This window comes from Netta rufina (assembly GCF_964035555.1).
Source record: "Netta rufina genome assembly, chromosome: W".
NCBI lineage: Eukaryota > Metazoa > Chordata > Aves > Anseriformes > Anatidae > Netta > Netta rufina.
The window spans coordinates 931,294-941,934 of record NC_140139.1 but is presented as its reverse complement, the minus strand read 5'-3'; positions in this window follow the sequence as shown (position 1 = coordinate 941,934).

Below are 10,641 nucleotides of genomic sequence, written 5' to 3'. Positions count from 1 at the left end.
CTATTGCAGCAGCGGTTGCAGTAGCGGGGACGGGTAATAGCATAAGGCTGGCCATATAGTGCAGATGTCAGGAGACACTGGCTGCTTTTAATGGGCAGGCCGACGCATAACAAACATTTGAATGTGTCAAAATGGGGGGAAAAATCCTGTCATTCACCATATGAATTGTTTTACTGTGTTGACCGTTCTCTTCAACTCTTTCGAAAATGGGTTTTTGATGGGGGAATGCAAAAGCGGAATGGGTGGAAGAAAAAGTTGTGTACTCCGTAATGATCGCATGGCAGCATGCAGCCTGCTACCAGGATGGTCTGCAGTGACCTTCACAGACCCTTACCTTGCCAAACTTTGCGTCTGTCTGGCCAAACTTCGTGTCTGCTCTGGCCAAATAATAAAAAGTAGTCTGAAAGGACCTGGAGAGGACATCCTCATCCTCATTCCCTGCACAGCATGTCTAGCCTTCATTGTAAAGCAACTGGGGAGAGTGCATGTGCTTCGTGTGTAATTGAAAAGGATCCGGAGTACTTGTAACCATTGTAAAATCATAAATACTACCACTTTTGAAGAGTTTTTGTTCTCGAGCAGTAGCTTTAGAAGCTTTGCATCTCAAGCTTGGGCACTCATCCTGAAATAAGAGCCGCTGACTTTTAGATTTGTCATGCATAAGGAAGCAGCACGTGAAGTTCTCTGCCCTCATGGCAGCTGGGCAGCACCTTACTAACAGCACAGCCCAAGGTTGTGATGAATTCCGTGTGTTGGTATTTTATGGAAGGTATTTACTTAAAGATTAAATTGTTCCATTCGCTTTTGAGGGTATTGTGGCAAAAATTGAAGGTGGTGCTAGTTAAGTTTTTACATATTAAAGAGATCCTAGTAGTGTGTGTGTTTTTTTTGTAGGTATAGCTAATAGAATCGTGGCATAGCAGGCACCTACGCTGCAAAAGCCAGATTTAGTTCTTTGCCTGCTCCTTTCTGCAGCTTACTGCAGTCAACACAGAGCTGGGAGACTCCTGCTTTCGTCCTGAGTGACAGCACCAGCTCGGGTAAGTCTCTGAGCTGAAATTCAGGCCGAAATTCAGGCAATGCAGTATTCTGCACAACTTGCATGTGTGTGCACAGGCCAGGGCAACAGCCTCGTAGCTGTTGGTCCTAGAGGAACAGTTCGTTTGAAGGACTGCTGCAGTGTTATTAGAGATTAGTAATAGGAGTGGATTAAAATTTGGCTTGTCCTGCAGATTGCTTTGATATTGCTTTTATACTACTGCATCGAATACACCAAACCATGTATTATGGCTCTGGAGTCGTGAAATGGTTATTTATGGGCTCGGATGGTGCCAAATGCAAAGTTGCCCAGCTGATTGTACAAAAAGAGGCCTTTTTTGCACAAACCAAATGCAAATACTGCTCTTCCTATTTGTACTGAAATGAGGAGAATGAGAACCATTTCATGCAGGGCTTCGTTATGGGCTTGTAGGTGCTCCAGCAAAGCCAGTGGCAGCCTTGCTGCTGATTTATGGGGAGCAGCACAGAAAGCCCGTCAGAGCCAACAGCAGAAGCAAGCTTTAGTTTTAAGAAAGGCTGCAAACAAACTGTGCCAATTTCAGCTGATGTGGCACTGCCTGTTAATGCACGGCCAGTGACCATACCGAATGAGCATACCACATAAGGAGAAAATGGTGTTATAGTTAGGCATAAACCCACTACTTTTTTAATGAAAAAAGGAGTGCCTTTTGCAGAGAGTCGCCTTGTTTAAGAGCATTACTTCTAGAAGTAAAATACCAAAAGCAAAGCTCGCTTGCTTTTCCGAACTCACTGCTAAAAATCTGTTAGTACAGGACAGGTACAACAGATTTATATCATCTTCTAACATTCTTTGCACATTTCTAATATTTATTTAGAGGAAACTCCATGATTCTATCTGATTTCCCACTCTTGAATCTTCTTCTACTTTCTTCTTCTTTTTTGTCTCTCTCTCCCTCTTTTAAATTAGGAACATGTTTTAGAGAGCAAGCAGTAATTTCCCAGTGCAGTGCACATGAAATTACAGATATTACTGCTCTTATTAATAAAGTTCTGCATCATATTCTCTTCTCTCGCCTCCCCTTCCCAAACACAAAAGCAACACGATGGATATATTCCGGAGCGTTCAAAACAGGTCAATAAAACTCTGATTTTTCCTGGGAGGTACAGAATTCTCTGTAATAGCTTGTAACACTGTGTTTTGGTGGCCAGACACCTAGCTGCTCCTGTTTCCACTGCACAGAACATCAAGAACTCGTGTGTGTTTTGTGAGTTTTGTGTCTGAGGCTCACCTCTCTTTTCCTGTGGGCTACAAATCAATTTTACTGCATGTGATAGCAGAATTGTCAAATGCATCTGAAGGCAAGTACATCCTATGTGTTAGCCTACCAAGAAGAAAAAGCTGTTTGCCCCTTAGTTGAGTTCTCTCTCTTCCTCTCACACAAATATTTGTTTCATTACCGCATTCATTTGAAGCCTGTCACTCTTGCAGAAGGTGCTGATCCACTCAGCAAACCCCTCTTCTTCCTCTTCCTCATCTAAAATACGTTCTTTAGGCCATTTTCGAGTATTTTATGTTCTTCAGGCCATTATTTCGGGTATTTTTCCAAGGGCACCTTTTCCTGTCTTTCATTAATATCTCCTCCTTTGCTGGTAGCACACACGACTGATGGATCCATCCTGCTGGTACATCATGTATTTCTGGGCTTTTGTGTTGGATGAGTACTGACTGCTCTCTCCAGCAAGATGTTCTGTTTCTCCTCTTCTGTCCCTGGCAGGCTTTCAACTTGCATGCCTCTAAACTCCTTCTCCTACCAAGCCTCCGTGTAACTCCTGGTACCATTTGACCCACCTTTTCACGCCATCTCTCACATCGAGGAGCACAGAGACATCCTTGTTCCCGAATGAACATCTCCTGGTGTTTTTCCAAGCTGAGTGCTCCGAGTGTCTGCCCCAGCTCATGCTCCCCTGGGCACTTCAGCCCCTTGAGGCTAGGCTTTGTTCTTCACCTCCACCTCTTGCCTTTTCTGCAGCTTTTATTATATCTGGAGATATCCACGTAAAAGCCTCTCCTCACCCTTTGCTGCGTTTCTGACTTGCTCAGCGGAGGGTATTTGCTAATATCCAGGATTCTTACATCTCTTCTTTTCTCATATATCTTGATTAACTCACCTCAGATCTCAGTCATTTTGGGCCATTCCTTAGCTCCGAGCAGGACCCTGAGCACCCCCGAGTCACATTCCTTTCATGCTTTTCACCTCCAGCTTGTGTAGAGCCTTGTGGCTGTATCGGACTGGATTTCACAGCTAATTCTTCTGCCAAAGTTGTTTGACATTGAAGATGACAAATTTGTGGAATTAAAAGATGTTTTCTTCAGGGGAACTCCTTCAAAGAGATATTGCACATACCCGTCACTCAGTTATCAGTACTAAATCAATCACATTTCTCCCAATGCTTTTTGCAGCTTCCCTGACTTCTCTTTTTCCCAAATCTACTGTTGTGCACTTCGGCAGGCTGTGAAATTTTGCAAAATGTGGGTGTCGCTCGCTGGATTTGCTCCTGGCTCTGAATTCACCCATGGCACTTCCCAAGACCATTTTGGTCAGTACCCGTCTGCACATTTTCCTTGCTCATCCCTACACGACGTCCTCCTGGAAGGGGCTATGCCCACATTCCTGCCTGCGGCCATAAAATCATTCACTTGCCTCCCCCTCCGCATCTGCTGTGGTGCCACTGACCCCCGGTGAGGTTAAACTGATGACCTTTGGAGGAGACAGAGCTGCTTTCAAGCCCAGCTCAGGCCCTGCACCCTCTTCTGGGGCTTCTCCAACAGCGACTGCTGTGGGTGTCTCCTCCGACACGGGCTGTGGAAAATCGTGGTGTGATAATTCCCATCTTCACTAATCTCAGACAGTTTTCTCCTGGTAGACAGAAGGTAAAAACTGCGGTTTCTGTAGTCCTTGCTATTGAAAGAAAAGATGCAATTCATAGATCAGTAAACTCCCTGACAGTTCCTTAATTATGGATAATCATCAGTCCCACATTATTAGCTCTCTGCATGCACTTTTGACATTTTCTGGGTGCTTCTTGCATATTTTTTCAGTTGTGTGTGAGTGCAGGCTTTGCAAGCCTGCTTTTAGGCAGCGCAGCCCTTAACTCTCTATCACTGTCAATGGTCATGGCGCTTCACAAGAAAATTCAGAGTAGCAGGGTTACTACAAAAAAAAATGAGTGTAAGAATAAAGGCAGCCTCAAAATCTTAAAAACTGATAAGTACCATTTGATGAAGAATATATATATAAAAAAAAAAATGCTAGCACAATAAAATGGGAAAAATAAGTCCTCTAAAAATGATCTGTAGTGATACTTGGCGTTTGGACCAAAGCTGAAGCCTGTGGCTTGTGATTCTCTAATTTACACGTCATTGGGATTACGTCTTTAGCATGGAAAATAGCGGCAAAAAGGGTGACAGATTTGGGGCTTTGCATTTGATGCCTACCATTGTGTTTTCAGGAAATGTTGGTGTGCATCCTGCTATCAGGTGATTTCTTCTCAATAAGTAACTCCAGCTGCTTCGGATGATGCTCTGGAAGCTGCTGCCTCGTCGCTGCTCGGTTGCTGCTAGCTTTGACAAACTGCCTGAACTAGCTGCGGATTTTATGGGCTACCCCTTTCATATTTTCAATGTCACTTTTAACAGGCGGGCGGCCCATGACAAACAACCGCAAATGCTGTGCCAGCCGTAATGCAGACACTCCGTGTGCATATGACCCTTATCTTTTATGGCATAAACTATATTTGCACCATTGCCTGAGATGGGAGCACAAAGCCAAAGCTAAGAGAGAGCTAATCCACCTGTCAAACTGCTTCTGTAGCTCTTCCAGGGAGTTTACGACAGTCTGGCTGTTTTTGGAGCCTGGTTGCAGACGGCTGCGCTCCCTCTAAATGCATGTTTCGGCAGGGTAGGAGCAGCATCTATCTTAGCAATCACCCACTCGTATGTCAGATAAAGCCCAGGGTACAATGACAGCACTGTCTGGAAGAAAATAGCATCAGAAGTAACTGAAAGGATCCTTCTTGGAGTGACTTCTTCCCTATCTTATCCCCTTCCCTATTCCCTATCCCCTTATGAAGCCCAGGAAATGTCCCCATATTCCAAATCACATGTTGTGGATCAGAAGCTATAGCTTTTCTGCAAGAAATTCATCTTGAACAGGTAGTTTACTATGCTTTTGTTATTATTATTATTATTGTTTTTACCATAATTAGTGAATTGGTTCATTATATCCAGGGCAGGATCCTTCGGTGCAGAACAATGCCTTAACCTAAGCGTGGCCCTAGGAGTGGCCCTGCCGTGCTGGGAATTTCTATTCTTTTTGGTACCTTGTTGTGTGCCTGGGAAACACTTCCCACATAATTTAATGTTTCATGCTTCTTCGAGAGAATTCTAGTGTATCTTTTGGAAGGAAAAGTGTAGCTTCAAGAAAGGTTGCGATGTAGGTTGAGAATATTGTTAACAGAAGGATGCAGTCTCGGATCCCAGGAAACTAATTTATTTTGGTACCCAACTAACAATTCACTGAATTTTCTCCTGCTAAAAATGGGAAGTCTCCTCTCCTGTCAGTCTCTGCTTCGGCACGTAGCCCTGGCCCCTCAGTACCAGCGAAGCATCCCCAGAAATCCCACGCAGCTTGCTGCTGTGACCCACCGCTTGTGGGTCCTTTCACCCAGCCTCCCTCCTGCCTTTTTTTTTTTGACTGCTTTGCCTTAAAACCTGGAAGGAAGGAGCACGCTGGTGAAGAGCCAGGGGGATGCAGGCAGTGAGAGGGGAAGAGGAGCCAACTGCGTGTCACTGAAGGACTGTATGGCGTGGCCCTAGGGTGCCAGAAAGCAGCCTCCACAGAGCAGGGTCTGAAGCAAAAGGAAAATGCAGCACTGGGTGCCCATCAGAGGGACGTGCTGTGGCTGTTCAGGGTGACCTGGTGGCTTGTGCACACCCAGAGGGGCTGACTCACTTCTGGACATCATGCAGAGAGGTGGTGGGTGGCAAATCCCACTGGAGCATGTCCAGAAATTGCCCTAATTTGGCAGAGAGTCAGGGGATTTATCCCATTGGGTATTTTCTTAAGTTATCCCAGCACAAATCATAGAATCAGAGAAGAGCTTGGGGTGAAAGGGACTTTAAGGACCACCCGGTTCCAGATCAGGGATGCCACCCACTGCATCAGGTTGCCCAAGGCCTCGTCCTTGAACAACCTCCAGGGACGGGGCACCCACAGCTCCTCTGGGCAAAAGGAGCACCCTGGCTGCAGGCAGGAGCCTGAAGAGACCCGAAATACCCACAGGAGGAATCGCAGGGCCTGGGAGCTGGCGTAGGACACAGGGAAGATGTTAAAGCCATCCCCTGAAGGACATCGGACACCAGTGGGGGTGACAAACCGCGTAGGGTGCCAGTAGGGTGCCAGTAGGGCACCAGCTGCCAGGAGCACGGCGCCCAGGAGCGCTCCATTTTCCACAGCTCCTTCCCGAAGCCTGGCACCTTCTGCCACCAACACGGCTTTCTGTTTGTCAGGAGTGATGGCCCTTTTGGCTAAGAGCAGAGCTGAACCGCCCAGACCAGTGCTGGGCTTTATAAGCAGCCCCGGCAACATCGTGGGTGATGTCAGCTCGGAGGATGCTAATTAATCCGTGGTCCCTCTTCTGGCTGTTTCTGCAGTAACAGAGCAAAAGTAATTTTAGGTTGTGTATCAAGACTGCCTGGAGTTTAGTCTTTATTTGCTTTCTCTCCACACGGCACAATTAAAAGAAAACATCGAAGGCTTTCTGCTCGGGGTGGGGGGGACCGCACTCCTGCGGGGGGCACCCAGGGAGCTGGGTTTTGGGGTGCTCAGAGCCCAGACCACCCCAACCACCCCGCTGCTGGGGCACCCGTGTTCATGCCAGCAGCACAGAGCTCCCCGACCCGCCTAGCACCCACACTTCTTCCCCTTTCCCTTCTGCCTGCTAAGTTTTTCCATGCTGGGTGAGCTCTGCAACACTCGCAGCGATGCTCACATCCACCCCGTCTTTATTTTTCCATCCCAGGTGCCCAGATCCCAGGCACCCCGTACCCACAGGGAGGCCCCGCTCCCGTTGGGATGAGCCAGATCCCTTTGGCATTGCTGGGGCGTGCAGACCATATCGCCCCCCAGGTCCTCGCCGCGCCTCCGTGCCTTAGGCCTGGTAATCTTCACTAATATTTGCAGTAGAAACAGCATTTCCCCGAGATTAGCAAACTTCACAGTGGCTTATTTGCAGCTTTTGAATTTGTAAATGAGGAAAAGGGCTGGGAAAAGGGGACTGGGGGTGATACGCAGGGAAATCTAGTTATGAGAATTTATCCTCTTCATTACAAGCCACTAAGATCTTCATCTCTGGTATTTAATGTACCAAATTCAATATTCTGAGCATCGTTTGCATATAAAAATAGCAATATCGTGTTTTTAAAAATGGAAGGGGTGTGCGAAAGTTTTAACTAAGCTACACATTTTAATGGCTTTTTTTTCCCTATAAATCTAAGCTTTAACAAATATTTTTTGAGCAAGAATAAACTCTTTGTAATAACTGAAGGTTTTTCTCCCATTTTTCTTCTCACGAATGTTGTATTTTCCTTGCACATGAAGCAAGATGCTCTAAGAGGAAAAATTATGAACCTTTAGGAAACAGAGAAGATCTGTTGCCCTTGGTAGAGAGAAAATCAGCCTTGAAAACCCCGGGTTTATAAATGAAGAAAATGCAAGAATAATAAAAAACACACGACCGAAAATCTAATTAATTTGAGCGAGTCGATAAGTTTCTGGTTCTGGATGCTGGTAACGGAGGGGGAGGGAAAAAAAAAAAAAAAAAGAAAAAAAATAAAGAGGGATGCAAGGCTTCCTACTTGTCCCCTCCTCATCGAAAAAAATAAAAATAAAAAAATCAAAAATGGAAAAATCTTCATAGGTGTCCCGCGCCGCGCCGTGCCATGCCATTCCCGCGCGGTGCCATGGCCATGCCGAGGCTGTGCCCACCTGCCTGGCCAGGACATCGCTGCCAGCACCCGCACCGTGGCCTGGCCTGCCCAATATTTCTTGCTGAGGTGGTTTCTGCTGCTGGGGTGCGGTGGTGCTCACCAAAATGCCTTTGTGCCCAGCTGGGCAGGCCTGGGCAGCGCCTCCAGCCCCGCCACCCGAAACATCCCCTGGCACGGCACAGGGAAGCCCCCACGGACGCGCTGCAGTCACGGCTTCCCCCGGCTTTACGGGGCTGCTGCTGAAAGCAGAGCACGGCCTGGCAAATGCAAAGATGCTCATTTTTCACCGCTATATTTGCGTGTAGCTCTTCAACGTGGCAGAACGCCTTACCGGCACGGAACCGGGAGACTAATCCTGCGCGAGCCCTGTGCTAGGACAGAGAGACGGCGTTTCAAAACCCTTCCGCGGAAAGTGATTTTCGCAGCACCCAATTACGGGGGGATTTCTGGTGAAAAGTCCTTGGCTGGGCTGCAGCTTGGTGCCTGCGCTCAGCAGCAGGGGCTGGCGGTGGGGCTGGGAGCGGGGCTGGGAGCGGTGCGGTGCGGCACGGCGTGGCACGGAGCAGCAATGCATGGCACGGCATGGCACAGCACAGCATGGCACGGCACAGCACGGCACAGCACGGCATGGCACGGCACAATACAGCACAGAACAGCACAGCAAGACACAGCACAGCTCCCTCCCCGCACCGCACCGCACCGCACCCAGCCCCACACCTGGCACGGTGCTGTGCGCCTCGGCGGCGGTGAGGGCTGAGGAGCGGGCTGCTAAACAAGATATATACACGATGTCAAATATTGGCTGCACACATCTAAGCCAATCACTTCTAAATAAATTAACCATGGCACTGCCTAATACGATCCACCTGCTTTCTTCCTCGTGTTGTTCCAGACCCTACCTGAACCCCCCTTTGATTAAATGTCAAAAGCTTGCCTTGTGCCTGCAGATTTCACTGAAGGCGGATAACAGAAAGGTTCCTCCTGTGACTCCATAAAACTGAAATAAATTCCACTGGCATCTTGTAAATTTTTATTTTCTACAATGACTGCAGGCCCCATCTGCGACCCAGCTGTTATTAGAAGGGAAAGCGTTGGCCCTTCTGCATTACAAAACAGCATAGAACAGTAATTGCCAGTGGAAGAGATTAAGTGTAGACACTAAAAATGTTTACTCGCAATGAATATGCATAACGATGGGTAGGAAACAGCACTGGAAGATTAAAAAGAGAGAAGGGTTTGTTTACAAGGCTGGGAAAAAAAAAAGAGGGGAATGTCAGTTGGCCCCAAGCCTGAAATAGGAACGAAAAACCTTTGGGCAAGGCATTAGGGAGAAAAACAGATGGTTTGTGAACCTTTTATTAGATAGAAAAATCATTAATCAAGCCCAGGCTGGAAATGGCAGGGTTTTTGGTAGTTCATATTTTAGTTTATTTTTTCTTAAAGTGACAGTGTGCTGCTTTGTTGACAGTCAGCGGCACGGAGCCCCTTTCCAGGGGAGATGCAGCCGCGGCGCCGGGAGCACGGCTAACTTGAGGTCCGCGCTCGCACCGAGCTGTTCTGCAGAGGAAATCCCTCAGCAGGGTTTCGCATTTCAGCACCTGTTTTGCCCGTACAGCGAGGCAATTAAAAAAAAAAAGAAAAAAAAAAAAAGGAAAAAAGGAAAAAAAAAAAAGAAAGAAAGACAAGGAGAAGGGGGGAGAATCACAGCCTCGTTTATTTATTTATTATTATTATTATTTTTGTGCTGCTTCGTTCCAATTTGGGGGGAGAAATGTAGGGCACGAAAACTTCCGCAGCCAGCCTCATGAATAAGGAGCCATTTAGCAGAGCCTGTCAATACGCGCACCCTCAATCATGTCTCCCTCTTCCCTTCGTTCCGGGGCTGGCAGACTAAAAAAATCATCGAGTTTGCACAAGGGTGAGCCCAAGGGGAGGACGGCGAGGGGTTTGGCAAGCCGGCCAGCCGCTCTCCTGGCCGGGGGCGCCCTGGCTGTGCCAAGTGGTGCCAGCGCTCGGCGCCCCAACGTGCCGCTTTGTTCGGCGGCGCTCCATTTTAGCAGCACAGCCTGAGAGCAGGGCACTCCTTTCGCACTGCCGGCTCAGGGCACAGCAGCCTGCCTTCCCCCCCTGCGCCCTCGTCAACCTGAAGCGCTGCCTTGTGCAGGCATCGCCGCTCTGAGCCCCGCTGCTCGGCTCCTGCCAGCAGCCCCACGGAGCTCCCCGGCCCCCTGCGTGCAGCAGGGCGCTGGGCTGGCACATGCCTGGCACCCCCATGGCCCCATGGCCCTGCTGTGCTCCTGCTTGTCCCTGGGGGTGTGCAGGTGTGTGCAGGTGTGTGCATTTGTGCAGATGTGTGTGTGTTTCTGTGCATTTGTGCGCATTTGTGTGCATTTGTGCACGTGTGTGCGCATTTTTGCACGTGTGCATGCATGGGCGCAGTTGCACACATCATCCGTGCACATGCATGCATGTGTTCATGTGTGTGTGCATATATGTACATCCATGTGCGTGCTTGTGCATGCACGTGCTGGCAGAAAAAACTCCCTGCGAGGCTCTTTCCAGGGCTCTGGGTG